This window comes from Schistocerca piceifrons, chromosome 8 (genome assembly GCF_021461385.2).
Source record: "Schistocerca piceifrons isolate TAMUIC-IGC-003096 chromosome 8, iqSchPice1.1, whole genome shotgun sequence".
Lineage (NCBI taxonomy): Eukaryota > Metazoa > Arthropoda > Insecta > Orthoptera > Acrididae > Schistocerca > Schistocerca piceifrons.
This window is the reverse complement of record NC_060145.1, coordinates 281,623,617-281,639,968: the sequence shown is the minus strand read 5'-3', so window position 1 is coordinate 281,639,968 and position 16,352 is coordinate 281,623,617. Positions and strand designations below refer to the sequence as shown.

Here is a 16,352-nt window from a genome sequence, read left to right as displayed (position 1 = left end):
CAGCCGACTCATGTACGATCGGTGAGCCAAAACGCGTCGTCCGGTAGGACGACCGACCGACGATCCACCCGGCTCAAGTGATGCGTGGCGGCAATGGTCGGGCAAGCCATGCCGTCACAGACCTCACTGCTCCAACCCTACTGCACTGGTGCCGCATTGCAACTCCACGACTGGCAGGTCCAACTGACTGGCAGCCCGAACTAGCGACTCGAACTCGCTTACGACAGTTTTTTTTTTCTTTATTGTGATTTTAAAACCTGTGGAGCAGGTAGGCTGGCAGCAGCACAATACGCCACTCTCCAGCCGAAGAGAGTACAATGATATAAACAGAGAAGATACATCACTTGGAAAAACGGCGGGAAAAAAAACAGTAGACACATGAACATAAAAAAACATGAAGCCGTTCACACTCGATGACAATCCACACTACGAACTGCTGACACAACGCACAAACACTGAAGAAGACGATGGCACTGGTGAACGATGGAGTGTGACGGTGAACACTGAACGCTAAACATGACGGCACACACGAAACACTGATGGCGGTGATCTCTGGCGCGCAAATGTCCACTGAGCGTGTGCGAGTCCGGGAACCTGCCAAGAGGGGAACAGGGGTGAGGTGGGGGAGAGGGGAGAAAAAGGATGCCAATGGTTGAGGAGATGGGGGCAGGAGGAGAGGGACAGGGGAGGGGAGGCCCAGGGGAGGAGGGGGGAGAAATGGAGGAGGGAGGGAAAAGGGAGAGATGGGAGGGAGGGTGCCCAGAGGAGCAAGCACAGGAAGAGGGCGGGAGGATCAAAGTTGGTAGGAGGGGTAGATGGAGGGGAGGAGGGCATCATCAGGGAGGGGGAGCTGGCGGAAGCCACCTTGGGAGAGGGTAAGGAGGGTGGAGAGATGGAGACCAGGTGGGACGTGCAAATACAGGCGCGGCAGCGGGCGGGGTGGGAGAGGATCGAGGAGACATGTGTGGGGGAGGGGAGATGGATGCGATAGGCGAGGCGGAGAGCATGACGTTCAAGGATTTGGAGGGATTTATAAAAGGTAGGGGGGGGGCGGAGATCCAAGCCAGATTGGAATAACAAAGGATACGGTGGATGAGGGATTTATAGGTGTGGAGGATGGTGGAGGGGTCCAGACCCCATGTACGGCCGGAGAGGAGCTTGAGGAGACTGAGTCGGGAGCGTGCCTTGGCTTGGATTGTCCGGAGGTGGGGAGTCCAGGAGAGGCGTCGGTCGAGGGTGACGCCAAGGTACTTAAGGGTGGGAGTGAGGGCGATAGGACGGCCATAGATGGTGAGATAGAAATCAAGGATGCGGAAGGAAGGGGTGGTTTTGCCCACAAATGATCGCCTGGGTTTTGGAGGGATTGAACTTGAGCAACCACTGGTTGCACCAAGCGGTGAATCGGTCAAGATGGGATTGGAGAAGGTGTCGGGAGCGCTGTAGGGTGGGGGCAAGGGCAAGGAAGGCGGTGTCATCGGCAAACTGGAGAAGGTGGACGGGGGCTGACGGCGGCCTTACGACAGACTCCAACCGGGAAGTAATAGCAGTCGAGCAAAGATACTACGAGAGGGGATATATCGATACCCGCTGCTAACGCCGCTTGCGGTAAGACAAAGCAGCAACTCAGTGACAGTAGTAATTTAAATTAACATAGTGAGATGGAAGTACATTAAAACATGGTGCAAAAGACATGACGGTGGGAACACGAGCACCCACTGCTCAATTGTCCTTTTTTATAATATTTTAGTAAGATATTGCTATGTAGGCCTGCAGCCGTCAAATTGTTTTTGAATAAAAACTATTGGGGTCTTCAGCTGACAAATAATTTGAATTTCTTGTCAATAAGGTCTTCAGCCATGAATGCAATTTTGTCTTAAGAATTTTTAATTAGATATTGTCTCTTAATAGGATTGTCCTTTTTTTAATAGTTTAGTAAGAATTTGCTATCTAGGCCTTCAGCCTTTAAATGGTTTTTGAGTTATTACTATTGGGCCTTCAGCCGAAAAATAATTTTAATTTCTGGTCAATAAGGCCTTCAGCCGTGAATGCAATTTGTCTAAAGAATTTTTAATTGGATATTGTCTTAACAGTCAAATTTGATAGTTGTTCCTTATTGTCAATCTTATATGCAATTGGTTCCAAATGAAGTGTACGTTATTAAAAAAAAAAAAAGAAACTGAGCAGCCAACGGTAACTCAGTAAGGCCCCGTCGACACCAAACTCTGCCTTTTCCCTAAGTAAACACGAATCAATTACACTGAAGTTACCGTAATTTACGATGATTCCCAGGACTTTACAAAAGGAGGGACATGGTTACTAATAGGGTGTGTCATCCCCACGGACGTCAGTGCATGCTCTGCAGTGTGCTCTCACGCTGGACACGAGGTCGGTAAGGAGTGCCGGCTGCGTCACGTTCCATTTCTGCACCTGCACGGTGGACAGCTGCTCGATGGTCATTGCACGTGTTGCAATACGTCTTCCCATCGCATCCCACACATTGTTGATGGAATTTAAGTAGGTGGGACGGATATTCGCCGAATATTCTCTCGTTACAAGAACTTCTCGATCTGCGCTGTTCGATGTGGTCGTGTATTGTCATCCACCAATATGAATCAGGGCTGAATGCCCTCCTGAAAAGACGCACAGGGGGAAGGAGTACAGGGTCACATTACCCATTTCAAAGGTTTGAAGATAACTATGTCCATGCAATACCCACCCCATAATACGTGTGCCACCAGAACGATCATGCTCGACAACGTGCTTGAGTGTATTACGTGTTGCCACCTCTCTCCTTATGGGCCTATTTCCAGAATCACTACTTACACAAGCTCTCATCTGAGAGGAGGAGGAGGACGTCCTATTCCTCGTTGGTTCAATACCTACGCTCTTGACATCATCGCAAACCGTGCCGCCGATTTGCTGGTGACAATGAAACACAATGTACTGATTGTCGGACAGACAGACCACACACATCGTGTCGCTATAGCACTCTGGAGAGTAAGACTGCGAGCTCTGCAGTCCTGTTAAATGTGGTTGCAATTGCACCCTCTGTTTGACATGAATCCTTTCTTGCCTTTTGCACAATGGAACCGTCATCTGCTGCTGTAGTTGACCGAGGTCGACAGCCTTCTTTTCTTTGGGCAGCAAAGCCTATGATCCGATCACAGCTTATTTCTGGCAGCAATGCAGAGAGCGCCAGGCAGTCAGTGTCACTGATCGTGTCTATAGTTTCGGCGGCATTTATTCCTTCAGTCGTGACTCCACCGTGACCGAAGTACACTGAGGCGCCAAATCTCAGTGGTATAGGCATGAGTACTCAAATGCAGACATATGTAAATAGGCAGAATACGACGCTGCGGTCGACCACGCCCGTGTAAGAAAACAAGTGACTGGCGCAGTTGGTAGATCGGTTACTGCTGCTATTATGGCAGGCTATCAAGATTTAAGTGAGTTTGAACCGGGTGTTGTGGTCGGCGCACGAGCTATGGGACACAGCATCTCCGAGGTAGCGATGAAGAGAGGATTTTCCCGTACGACAATTTCACGAGTGTACCGTGAATATCAGGAATCCGGTAAAACATCAAATCTCCGACATCGCTGCGGGCGGGAAAAGATCCTGCAAGAACAGGACCAACGACGACTGTAAAGAAATGCTGCAGATTTCAATGCTGGGAAGTCAGTAAGTGCCAGCGTGCGAACCATTCAACAAAACATCATCCATATGGGTTTTCGAAGCCGAAGACCCAGTCGTTTACTCTTGATGGCTGCACGACACAAAGCTTTATACCTCTCCTGGGCCCTTCAACACCGATGTTGGACTGTCGATGATTGGAAACATCTTGCCTGGTCGGACGAGTCTCCTTTCAAATTGTATCGAGTGAATGGACCTCTATGGTTACGGAGACAACTTCGTAAATCCGTGGACCCTGAATATCAGCAGGGGACTGTTCAAGCTGGTGGAGGTTACGTAATGGTAAGTGGCGCGCGCAGTTGGAGTGATACAGGACCCCTGATTCGTCTAGATACAACTCTAACAGATGACACCCACATCCTGTCTGATCGCGTGCATCCATTCTTGTCCTTTGTGCATGAGCCGTGCGCGGTTAGTGCTCGTGCCGTTTATTCCTTGACATCTTGTCTTTGGGGTACTGCCGTCCTATTTTTTATTCGATTTACTTTCGTCACTAAGTTGCTGGCTTGCCTGCCCGTGAGTAGCAGCAGCTGTGTTTATCGATAAGAGCACGGTCGTACTGTCTTTGGAGCGACCGCTAGTATTTCTGGGTCGTCGTGTGTCGAGAGTTCAGTCGGGACGGAGCAGCCATGACTCGCCCGACCGTTTCCGTCACACATTACTTGAGTGGGGACGACCTGGGTTGGTCGTTAGGTCGGTCGTCGCATCGGACGACGTGTACTTGGTCGCCAGCCACTTCTGGGTTCTCCGTGTGTGTCGACTTGTGACTCGTCCTTGTTGTTCCACAGTCACTAGTTTTAGTATTGTTAGAGTTGTTTGTGGAAGTGTTTTCGTGGAATCATGTGTAGCTTGTAGGGTTTTGACTGAGCAGCTATTTTAATGCTGTCTGCGTGCTGCAGGTAGTCAGTCAGTCAGTCAGTCAGTTGGGACGGAGCAGCGAGGAAGTCTCTGCGGCGAGTGGTCAGGCCAGGACCGCTGGCAGCGTGCACGCGCGGTCCGATTGTGAGGCGCTAACTGCGAGAGCTACAGGGTGTTTCAAAAATGACCGGTATATTTGAAACGGCAATAAAAACTAAACGAGCAGCGATAGAAATACACCGTTTGTTGCAATATGCTTTGGACAACAGTACATTTTCAGGCGGACAAACTTTCGTAATTACAGTAGTTACAATTTTCAACAACAGATGGCGCTGCAAGTGATGTGAAAGATATAGAAGACAACGCAGTCTGTGGGTGCGCCATTCTGTACGTCGTCTTTCTGCTGTAAGCGTGTGCTGTTCACAGCGTGCAAGTGTGCTGTAGACAACATGGTTTATTCCTTAGAACAGAGGATTTTTCTGGTGTTGGAATTCCACCGCCTAGAACACATTTTTTGTTGCAACAAGACGAAGTTTTCAACGGAGGTTTAATGTAACCAAAGGACCGAAAAGCGATACAATAAAGGATCTGTTTGAAAAATTTCAACGGACTGGGAACGTGACGGATAAACGTGCTGGAAAGGTAGGGCGACCGCGTACGGCAACCATAGAGGGCAACGCGCAGCTAGTGCAGCAGGTGATCCAACAGCGGCCTCGGGTTTCCGTTCGCCGTGTTGCAGCTGCGGTCCAAATGACGCCAACGTCCACGTATCGTCTCATGCGCCAGAGTTTACACCTCTATCCATACAAAATTCAAACGCGGCAACCCCTCAGCGCCGCTACCATTGCTGCACGAGAGACATTCGCTAACGATATAGTGCACAAGATTGATGACGGCAGTATGCATGTGGTCAGCATTTGGTTTACTGACGAAGCTTATTTTTACCTGGACGGCTTCGTCAATAAACAGAACTGGCGCATATGGGGAACCGAAAAGCCCCATGTTGCAGTCCCATCGTCCCTGCATCCTCAAAAAGTACTGGTCTGGGCCGCCATTTCTTCCAAAGGAATCATTGGCCCATTTTTCAGATCCGATACGATTACTGCATCACGCTATCTGGACATTCTTCGTGAATTTGTGGCGGTACAAACTGCCTTAGACGACACTGCGAACACTTCGTGGTTTATGCAAGATGGTGCCCGGCCACATCGCACGGCCGACGTCTTTAATTTCCTGAATGAATATTTCGATGATCGTGTGATTGCTTTGGGCTATCCGAAACATACAGGAGGCGGCGTGGATTGGCCTCCCTATTCGCCAGACATGAACTCCTGTGACTTCTTTCTGTGGGGACACTTGAAAGACCAGGTGTACCGCCAGAATCCAGAAACAATTGAACAGCTGAAGCAGTACATCTCATCTGCATGTGAAGCCATTCCGCCAGACACGTTGTCAAAGGTTTCGGGTAATTTCATTCAGAGACTACGCCATATTATTGCTACGCATGGTGGATATGTGGAAAATATCGTACTATAGAGTTTCCCAGACCGCAGTGCCATCTGCTGTTGAAAATTGTAACTACTGTAATTTCGAAAGTTTGTCTGCCTGAAAATGTACTGTTGTCCCAAGCATATTGCAACAAACGGTGTATTTCTATCGCTGCTCGTTTAGTTTTTATTGCCGTTTCAAATATACCGGTCATTTTTGAAACACCCTGTACAAAGCTCGTTGCCCACCGAACCTGGACACTGAAGTTGAGTGATCACTTAACCTGTTATGAAACCTCAACTGGTGTGATATCTCTTTGTTCATTGCCGGTTGTTGCTTCCTGGGCTGTTCCGACTAGCAGCCACATATGGTGTGTTGGAGTAGGCGAAATTTTGCAGCCATCTTCCTGTATGGTCTTTAACTATTAAGTTGGTTGTTACTTATCAGCGAAATGCACCAGCGGTATTCTCTGCCTTGTGGCCATTAACACCACAGTTACCTGCCCTGGTCGTTGGCGTAGTTTTGCAGCAGTGTGTTTTACCTCACCATGTTGATGCTGTCGAGTGTACCGTGTAGTTCGACAGCCTTTTAGTTACTAGTTCATTTTTTTTTCTTAGAGTGATTATTGTGACTTGGCTGTTTTTAGATGCCAGTTTTGAAGACGTAGTCGTGCTGGTATCTTTGTCCTCAGCTGATACCTTCCGTTGTCATGACACTGGTCAGGCGGAAGGGTATCGATTAGGTTGCTGGTTGGTCCTTCAGCCATCTCTGGGTTGGGTTGCCACCCGATTATTTAACTTTACTCTTGGCTGCCTGTCTCACCTCACCTTACGTTAGAGCTACCTTCTCAGGCCGATCCTTGGAACACTTCCGAGCACCACTGTTCTGTTGGTTTTTAGATTGTGATTTTCATTTTAGTCTGAAGTACTGTGCGAGCCCTTGAGCCGTCTAGTGTGTGGCCTTCAGCAGAGTTTTTATGTGAAATATTTTCAGGATAAGGCCTTCAGCCGACTAAAATTAAAATTTAAAGATTGATTTGCTTAAAAGCTAAATTTTGAAAGTTTTTTCTATCTGAAATTCTTGTTATTCAGCCCTTTAGCCCTGTCCAGTGTGTGGCCTCCAACTGAGCTTTTAAGTGAAATATTTGTAAGATATGGTCTTCAGCCCTCTTAAATTAAAATTTTAAGATTCACTTGTTTAAAACATTTTTTTTAAATTTTCTCTATCTTAAATTCTTGTTACCCAGTCCCTAAGCCCTGAGTTGCTCAATGTCTTGTGTGTGGCCTTCAGCCGAGTATTTACATGAAATATTTTTTAAGTAAGGCCTACAGCCGCGTGTATTCTTTTTATAATTTGTGTTCAGGCCTTCAGCCGTTCTGCTTTTTGGTGTGGTTTTTCGCCTTCGGCACAGGAGGTATCTCAAGTTTTCTTAACTAGGCCTTCAGCCATAATGTTTTATTTTGATCTTTTTAAGGCAATGCTTAATTAAGTGATTCTTTGGAAAATAAAGGTTTGTGTGTTTTATGCAACAGACAGTAACTGATTACGGCTCCCTCCACAACCATAACCTGATCTGCTTTATCATGCGAAACCAGATTTCAGTGCGTTCCGACGGACTTGTGCAATTCTATCAGTACAATGCGACACCCCGTACGTCGTGTATTGGTACGGAGTGGCTCCGGGAACACTCTTCTAAGTTTAAATACTTCCGCTGCCCACCAAACTCCACAGACATGAGCATTATTGAGCACATCTGGGATAACTTGCAACGTGGTGTTCAGAAGAGATCTGCACCCCCTCGTTTTCTTACGTTTTTATGGAGAGCCCTGCAGGATTCATGGTGTCACTTCGCTCTAGCACTACTTCAGACATTAGTCGAGTCTATGCCACGTCTTGCTGCGGCACTTCTGCATGCTCGCGGGGGACCTACACGATATTAGGCAAGTGTACCAGTTTCTTTGGCTTTTCGGTGTAGTTCTCGATGGTGTGAGCTGTGATCCGGGTCCAAGCTTTCATAATGCATCTGATCGCACTCATCCTGCTTTTTCTCAATGCATTGTATCATTTTCAGTAATATGAGATTACGATAGTGGCATTTAAGACTCTTAATTATTCCTTCGTCCATGGGCTGCAATAAGGTTGTCGCATTTGCAGGAAGAAGAACAAGCGTAATATTCTCCAGACCAGAGAGTGCAAAATGTGCTGGACAGTTGTCAACAAGAAGCAGTATCCTCTTTTTCTGATTTCTAAGCTCCAGATCCCATCGCCTTGTTTCAGTTTCAAAGAGTTCAGAGGTTACCCAGGGCTATTTATTGGCGTTGTAGTGCTCTGGCCGATTTTAGTAGATTTTTATACTTGGTTAAAACATCTAAGATTTTTTTATTTACCTATCACGTTTTACATCTGCGTTAGCACAAACTAGAAATGTTATTCGTTCTTTAGAGAACTTCCCACCAACACATTTTTCATCCTTGAATTCCGGTTTTTTGTGGTGTCAATTTAAAGAAAATGACAGTTTCATCTGCATCAGAGATGTCACGGTCTGCACATCCTTCACGAATTATAGACTACACGATAAACAACGATTGTTGGTTTGTTTCAGCATTCAAACTGTTAGCTTCACCGTTCACATTGCCAAAAGTAATTCCGTGACGTTGCTTGAATCTGTCAATCGAGCCACTGCTGCACACGAATTCCTATTCTTTCAATTTCTTGGCTAGATTTTCCGCTTTCACCATAAGGAGAATTACAGTAACGGGTGCATTGATATTTATTTGTTACTTAAACCACTTAAGCAGCGCTTCAACCAGGTCGCTCCGTTCAGCTTTTCGTAACAGTTTAATTTTAGGTCCATTTTGTTCAAACGCTGTAACAATTTTGTCCTTGTTATCCAAATCGTTTGGGCTGTGGAATTAACAGGGCCAAATTGAACGTCGCACGTCAACCTTTTTAGCACCATTCTCGATTTCATAAATCACTTTCACTTTTTCTTCCGTCGTTAAAACTTTTCTTTTACTGGCCATGCTGTTCTAAAAGCCGTGCACTTTGTAACAAATTGATATGGGTGATGAAATCACGTTTACTGTTGACGAGTTCTGTGATTGTCACCACTACTGTAGTGTAAATGCGCAAGGGTAACAATGAGTGGTGAGTCTGTACTACACCTATTGCTGATGGAACTGCGGAGAGAAGAATATCCTAGGTTGCCATATTACAACAACAAATTTCCTTCTACAATACATTGGTTCTTGAAAGATATTGTTGCTGACTGAGGCTGCAAACGACATTGTATACGAGGTACACGCATGTTAATCAAGGATAAGACGTGTGCTCCTTACAAATTATATTGCCTTACCACAAAAATCACCATGTTACAGCCAAGATGTCGCTGTAACCGAAAGTTCAAATGTCTATGTGCCTCATAAACTTTTCACAACCATTATCTCTGGAACCACAATAGATATTGACAAACGGCTATCACGGGTATGAATGTACAGCAGGTGCTCACGAAAGTAAATACAGGGTTATTACAAATGATTGAAGCGATTTCACAGCTCTACAATAACTTTATTATTTGAGATATTTTCACAATGCTTTGCACCCACATACAAAAACTCAAAAAGTTTTTTTAGGTATTCACAAATGTTCGACATGTGCCCCTTTACTGATTCGGCAGACATCAAGCCAATAATCAAGTTCCTCCCACACTCGGCGCAGCATGTCCCCATCTATGAGTTCGAAAGCATCGTTGATGCGAGCTCGCAGTTGTGGCACGTTTCTTGGTAGAGGAGGTTTAAACACTGAATCTTTCACATAAACCCACAGAAAGAAATTGCATGGGGTTAAGTCGGGAGAGCGTGGAGGCCATGACATGAATTGCTGATCATGATCTCCACCACGGCCGATCCATCGGTTTTCCAATCTCCTGTTTAAGAAATGCCGAACATCATGATGGAAGTGCGGTGGAGCACCATCCTGTTGAAAGATGAAGTTGGCGCTGTCGGTCTCCAGTTGTGGCATGAGCCAATTTTCCAGCATGTCCAGATACGCGTGTCCTGTAACGTTTTTTTCGCAGAAGAAAAAGGGGCCGTAAACTTTAAACCGTCAGATTGCACAAAACACGTTAACTTTTGGTGAATTGCGAATTTGCTGCACGAATGCGTGAGGATTCTCTACCACCCAGATTCGCACATTGTGTCTGTTCACTTCACCACTGAACGCATCCTCTTCCATGAGCTGTTGAAACCCCGCCGAAAATTCAAAGCGTTTGACTTTGTCATCGGGTGTCAGGGCTTGTAGCAATTGTAAACGGTAAGGCTTCTGCTTTAGCCTTTTCCGTAAGATTTTCCAAATCGTCGGCTGTGGTACGTTTAGCTCCCTGCTTGCTTTATTCGTAGACTTCCGCGGGCTACGCGTGAAACTTGCCCGCACGCGTTCAACCGTTTCTTCGCTCACGGCAGGCCGACCCGTTGATTTCCCCTTACAGAGGCATCCAGAAGCTTTAAATTGCGCATACAATCGCCGAATGGAGTGAGCAGTTGGTGGATCTTTGTTGAACTTCGTCCTGAAGTGTCGTTGCATTGTTATGACTGACTGATGTGAGGGCATTTCAAGCACGACATACGCTTTCTCGGCTCCTGACGCCATTTTGTCTCACTGCGCTCTCTAGTGCTCTGGCGGCAGAAACCTGAAGTGCGGCTTCAGCCGAACAAAACTTTAGGAGTTTTTCAACGTATCTGTAGTGTGTCGTGACCATATGTCAATTAATGGAGCTACAGTGAATTTATGAAATCGCTTCAATCATTTGTAATAGCCCTGTACTATGAGACATTCTAAACCGCGCGCAAATATTGGTTTCAACACAAACCTAGGTTTTTCTTTTCCTTTTTTTTTTAATGGACCCCATATTATTCCATAAGCAAACAGTATCGGGAGAAACCGCGGTAATAATGGCGTTGGTTGCATCGCAATACGTCATTTACATGCAGAGAAATTGGAACGCGAAATTGGCATGTGAAATGAAGGTAACATGCCGCTACTGCACTTCCCGCGATTAAAGGGTGACCCCACATTCCTGATAATCGCGATGTGATTGGCGTACATATTCTCATGAATGAGACGGATTCTTGCCATTAACTTTGATATGTACGTAACTATGTCCATAGTGCACGTTGTATTTATCTACGTGTAGAGTACGGGACAGTACCGGCCAGTGAACGCTGTCAGCCGGCCGTTGTGGCCGAGCGGTTCTAGGCGCTTCATTCTGGAACCGCGCGACCGCCACGGTCGCATGTTCGAATCCTGCCTCGGGCATGGATGTGTGTGATGTCCTTAGGTTAGTTAGGTTTAAGTAGTTCTAAGTTCTAGAGGACTGATGACCTCAGATGTTAAGTCCCATAGTGCTCCGAGCCATTTGACCCTTCTTACACTAAATTAATTAATTTGTACAAACACCTCGGTTCAGTTCTCCAACGTCAAATTACATGTTTCCTCCTGGTCCACACTGGATTACTGTTATTTATCACTGCTAAGTTACTGAGTGAGGAGAATTACTTTTATATGTTTTTTTTTTGTTATTTTTTAATTCTTTTATTTTTTTGTGTTTTATGCGTAGGGTACTGTTTATCGATGAGGATACGTTTACAAACCACGGGAACGTCTACTTACACGTACATTTTGTGTATTACGGGGAGGACGTCTGTTTGTTTTCTTGATAATGCTGTGTGAGTTGCACCATCCGCAACAGTTCAGTTGTGTCGCAATCATTGTGTACAAATAGCGTGTATCTCTCCGTGCGACCCTTTGACAGCCATTAATTTTGTTTACTCTGGCCGATGGTTATCGGTATTTCGTTACCGTTGTGTCCATTGTAGTATTGTCGAAAAGTTCAATAAAGCCCCTACAAATATACCGTGTCCTTGTTTTCGCTGAGGGTGGGTGGACATCAGACATGCTCCCTAGGCTAGGTACTGACAGTGTACAAAACAATACGAAAGTACAGTGTTTATCGCATTGTTGTACGGCAATCACATCGCGATTGCGAGCAACCTGCGAGACGCGCTTGCATCACGGAAAGTGTAATAGCGGCGCGTTTCGTTCATTTCATGCGCCAACTTCAAGTTCCAATTTCTCTGCATGTAACTGATGTACTGCGATGAAACTAACGCCATTATTATTGTGATGTCTCGTGTTATTGATTACGTATGGAATAATATGGGGTGTCCATTTAAAAATAAAACGTAAGTCTGTGATGAAACCAATATTTGTACATGGTGTAGAATTTCTCATAGTATTTACTTTCGTGAGCCCCTTCCGCACATTCATACCCATGCAAGCCGTTTGTCAATATCTTGTATATACAGGGTGGTTCATCGATCGTGACCGGGCCAAATATCTCACGAAATAAGCGTCAAACGAAACTTGTCTAGCTTGAAGGCGGAAATCAGATGGCACTATGGTTGGCCCGCTAGATGGCGCCGCCACAGGCCAAACGGATATCAACTGCGTTTCTTTAAAATAGGAACCTCCATTTTTTATTAAATATTCGTTTAGTACGTAAAGAAATATGAATGTTTTAGTTGGACCACTTTCTTCGCTTTGTGATAGATGGCGCTGCAATAGTCACAAACAATTGGCTCACAATTTTAGACAAACAGTTGGTAACAGGTAGGTTTTTTAAATTATAGTGCAGAACGTAGTTACGTTTGAATATTTTATTTCGGTTGTTCCAATGTGATAAATGTACCTTTGTGAACTTATCATTTCTGAGAACGCATGCTGTTACACTGTGATTACCTTTAAATACCACATTAATGCAATAAATGCTCAAAATGATGTCCTTCAACCTCAATGCATTTGGCAATACGAGTAACGACATTCCTCTCAACAGCGAGTAGTTCGCCTTACGTAATGTTCGCAAATGCATTGACAATGCGCAGATGGATGTTGTCAGGCGTTGTCGGTGGATCACGATAGCAAATGTCCTTCAACTTTCCCCAGAGAAAGAAATCCGGGGTCGTCAGATCCGGTGAACGTGCGGTCCATGGTATGGTGCTTCGACGACCAGTCCACCTGTCATGAAATATGCTATTCAATACCGCGTCAACCGAACGCGTGCTATGTGTCGGATACCCATCATGTTGGAAGTACATCGCCATTCTGTAATGCAGTGAAACGTCTTGTAGTAACATCGGTGGAACATTACGTAGGAAATCAGCATACATTGCACCATTACGTAGGAAATCAGCATACATTGCACCATTTAGATTGCCATCGATAAAATGGGGGCCAATTATCCTTCCTCCCATAATCCCGCACCATACATTAACCCGCCAAGGTCGCTGATGTTCCGTTGCCCAAAAAAAAAAAAATGGTTCAAATGGCTCTGAGCACTGTGGGACTTAAAATCTATGGTCATCAGTCCCCTATAACTTAGAACTACTTAAACCTAACCAACCTAAGGACATCACACACATCCATGCACGAGGCAGGATTCGAACCTGCGACCGTAGCAGTCGCGCGGTTCCGGACTGAGCGCCTAGAACCGCGAGACCACCGCGGCCTCCGTTGCCCAATAGTGCATATTATGCCGGTTAACGTTGCCGCTGTTGATTGATGACGCTTCGTCGCTAAATAGAACGTTTGCAAAAAATCTGTTATCGTCCCGTAATTTTTGTGCCCAGTGGCAGAACTGTACACTACGTTCAAAGTCGTCACCTTGCAATTGCTGGTGCATAGAAATATGGTACGGGTGCAATCGATGTTGATGTAGCATTCTCAACACTGACGTTTTTGAGATTCCCGATTCTCGAGCAATTTGTCTGCTACTGATGTACGGATTAGCCGCGACAGCAGCTAAAACACCTACTTGGGCATCGTCATTTGTTGCAGTCGTGGTTGACGTTTCACATGTAACTACTCGGCGAACGGTCCGGACACTTGAATGATGTCGTCCAGGATACTGATCAGCATACATAGCACACGCCCGTTGGGCATTTTGATCACAATAGCCATACATTAACACGATATCGACATTTCCCGCAGTTGGTAAACGGTCCATTTTAACACGGGTAATGTATCACGAAGCAAATACCGTCCGCACTGGCGAAATGCTACGTGATACCACGTACTTATACGTTTGTGACTATTACAGCGCCATCTATCACAAAGTGGTCCAACTAAAACATTCATATTTCTTTACGTACTACACTAAAGTAATAATGTCGGCTTAATAGTAGATTTCAGCATTGTATTCCACCTCATATGTTTAGCATTTATTTGTACTTTTAAATTACATATGAATTTGTGTAACAGATTTCGCTGTGCATCAGAAGTATAGTGTTATGTGTTATAGTGACAGTGCTATATATTACGTATTATAATCATTTTTCTTATACAGTATTATGTAAGCTTACAATAAGTTGTACCTCGCAAAAAAGCTCAATTGTCACTTTCTCGTATTGATATAACCTTCTAATTGTGATTGAGAATATTTGAATGTATGTTTGAATTGTTTACTGGACATTTGTCGGACAACATGACACGCAACAGCGCTTGAAAACGGTACCGCTCTTATACGATAGGCTGATGACCTTCTATGAAAAGACTCCAGCTTCACGTTCAGTGCTTTCGTGAGTCCCGTTTAGTATCGTTTTTATTTGTACGGTAGACACAAAAGGGCTCGAGACTTGTTCCAGTACAGCTGTTTGGACAGCACCACCATACTCGTACAAGTACGTTTTGCGTAGATTCATCGCCGGATGGAGTGGCCGAGCGGTTCTAGGCGCTACAGTCTGGAGCTGCACGACCGCTACGGTCGCTGGTTCGAATCCTGCCTCGGACATGGATATGTGTGATGTCCTTAGGTTAGTTAGGTTTAAGTAGTTCTAAGTTCTAGGGGACTGATGACCTCAGAAGTTAAGTCCCATAGTGCTCAGAGCCATTTGCATAGGTTCATCAAGTGCTAATTTTTTAATCTGAACGTGCACTGAATACGAGATTGCAAGACATGCCTTTCAAACTGAGAAAATTATAATCGAATCTTTGTCTATGTTGGAGCGTCACTGTTGGCATGAAAGGACATATTCCGTTTCATGTACATCGTCAAGTAATATTAACAGCATACATAGCCTAAGACATTAGTCAGGTAAAAACACTGTTGTTATTATTATCTCTAGTCCGAAGACTGGTTTGATGCAGCTCTCCATGCTACTGCATCCTGTGCATGGCTATTCGTCTTCGAATAACTGCTGCAACTTACATCCGTCTGAATTTGCTTATTCTATTCATCCCGTGTTCTCCCTCTAAGATTTTTGTCACCCACACTTCCCTCCCAGTATTAAACTAGTGGTCCTTTCATGTCTCAGAACGTGTTCTATCACCCGATCCCTTCTTCTAGTCAGGTTGTGCAAATGGTTCAATTGGTTCAAATAGCTCTGAGCACTACGCGACTTAACTTCTGAGGTCATCAGTTGCCTAGAACTTAGAACTAACTAAACCCAACTAACCTAAGGACATCACACACATCCATGCCTGAGGCAGGATTCGAACCTGCGACCGTAGCGGTCGTTCGGCTCCAGACTGCAGCGCCGAGAACCACACCGCCACTCCAGGCGGGCTAGTCAGGTTGTGCCATTAATTTCTTTCTCTCCAATACTATTCAATTTCTTCTCATTACTTAGTTGATCTCCCCGTCTAATCTTCATCATTCTTCTGTGGTACGACAATTTAAAAGCTTCTATTCTTTTCCTTTCTAAACTGTTTATCGTCCATGCTTCACTTCCGTTCATAGCTACACTTGGTACAAATACTTTCAGAAAAGACATCCTAACACTATAATCTATATTCGATGTTAATAAATATCTTTTCTTCAGAAACGCTTTTGTTACCACTGCCAATATACATTTTATAGCTTCTGTACTTCGGCTGTCGTCATTTATTTTGCTGCCCAAATAATAAATCTCAACTACTACTTTAAGTGTCTCGTTTCCTAATCTAATTTCCCCTCAGCATCACATGATTTAATTCGAATACATTTCGTTGTTTCTATTTTGCTTTTGTTGATGTTCATCTTATATCCTTCTTTCAAGAAACTGCCCATTCCGATCAACCGCTCGTCTAAGACCTTTGCTGTCTCTGACAGAATTTCAGGATCACCGACGAACCTGAAAATTTTATTTCTTCTCCCTGAACTCGAAGTCCCATTCCAAATTTTTCTTTGATTACCTTTACCGCATGTGCAATGTACAGATTCCTTCATTCCCTTTCATTCCCCTCGGCTCATTACTGCGGTCTGGTTACCGTATAAGTTTTACAT

General features: G+C 45.0%; 1 protein-coding gene across 1 annotated transcript in view; it reads left to right on the top strand.

Annotated features, from left to right (window-relative positions):
* LOC124711628 (rabphilin-3A) overlaps positions 1 to 16,352 on the top strand; it is a 1,025,602-nt gene that overhangs the window by 188,240 nt on the left and 821,010 nt on the right. The gene's annotated exons all lie outside the window — the stretch shown is intronic.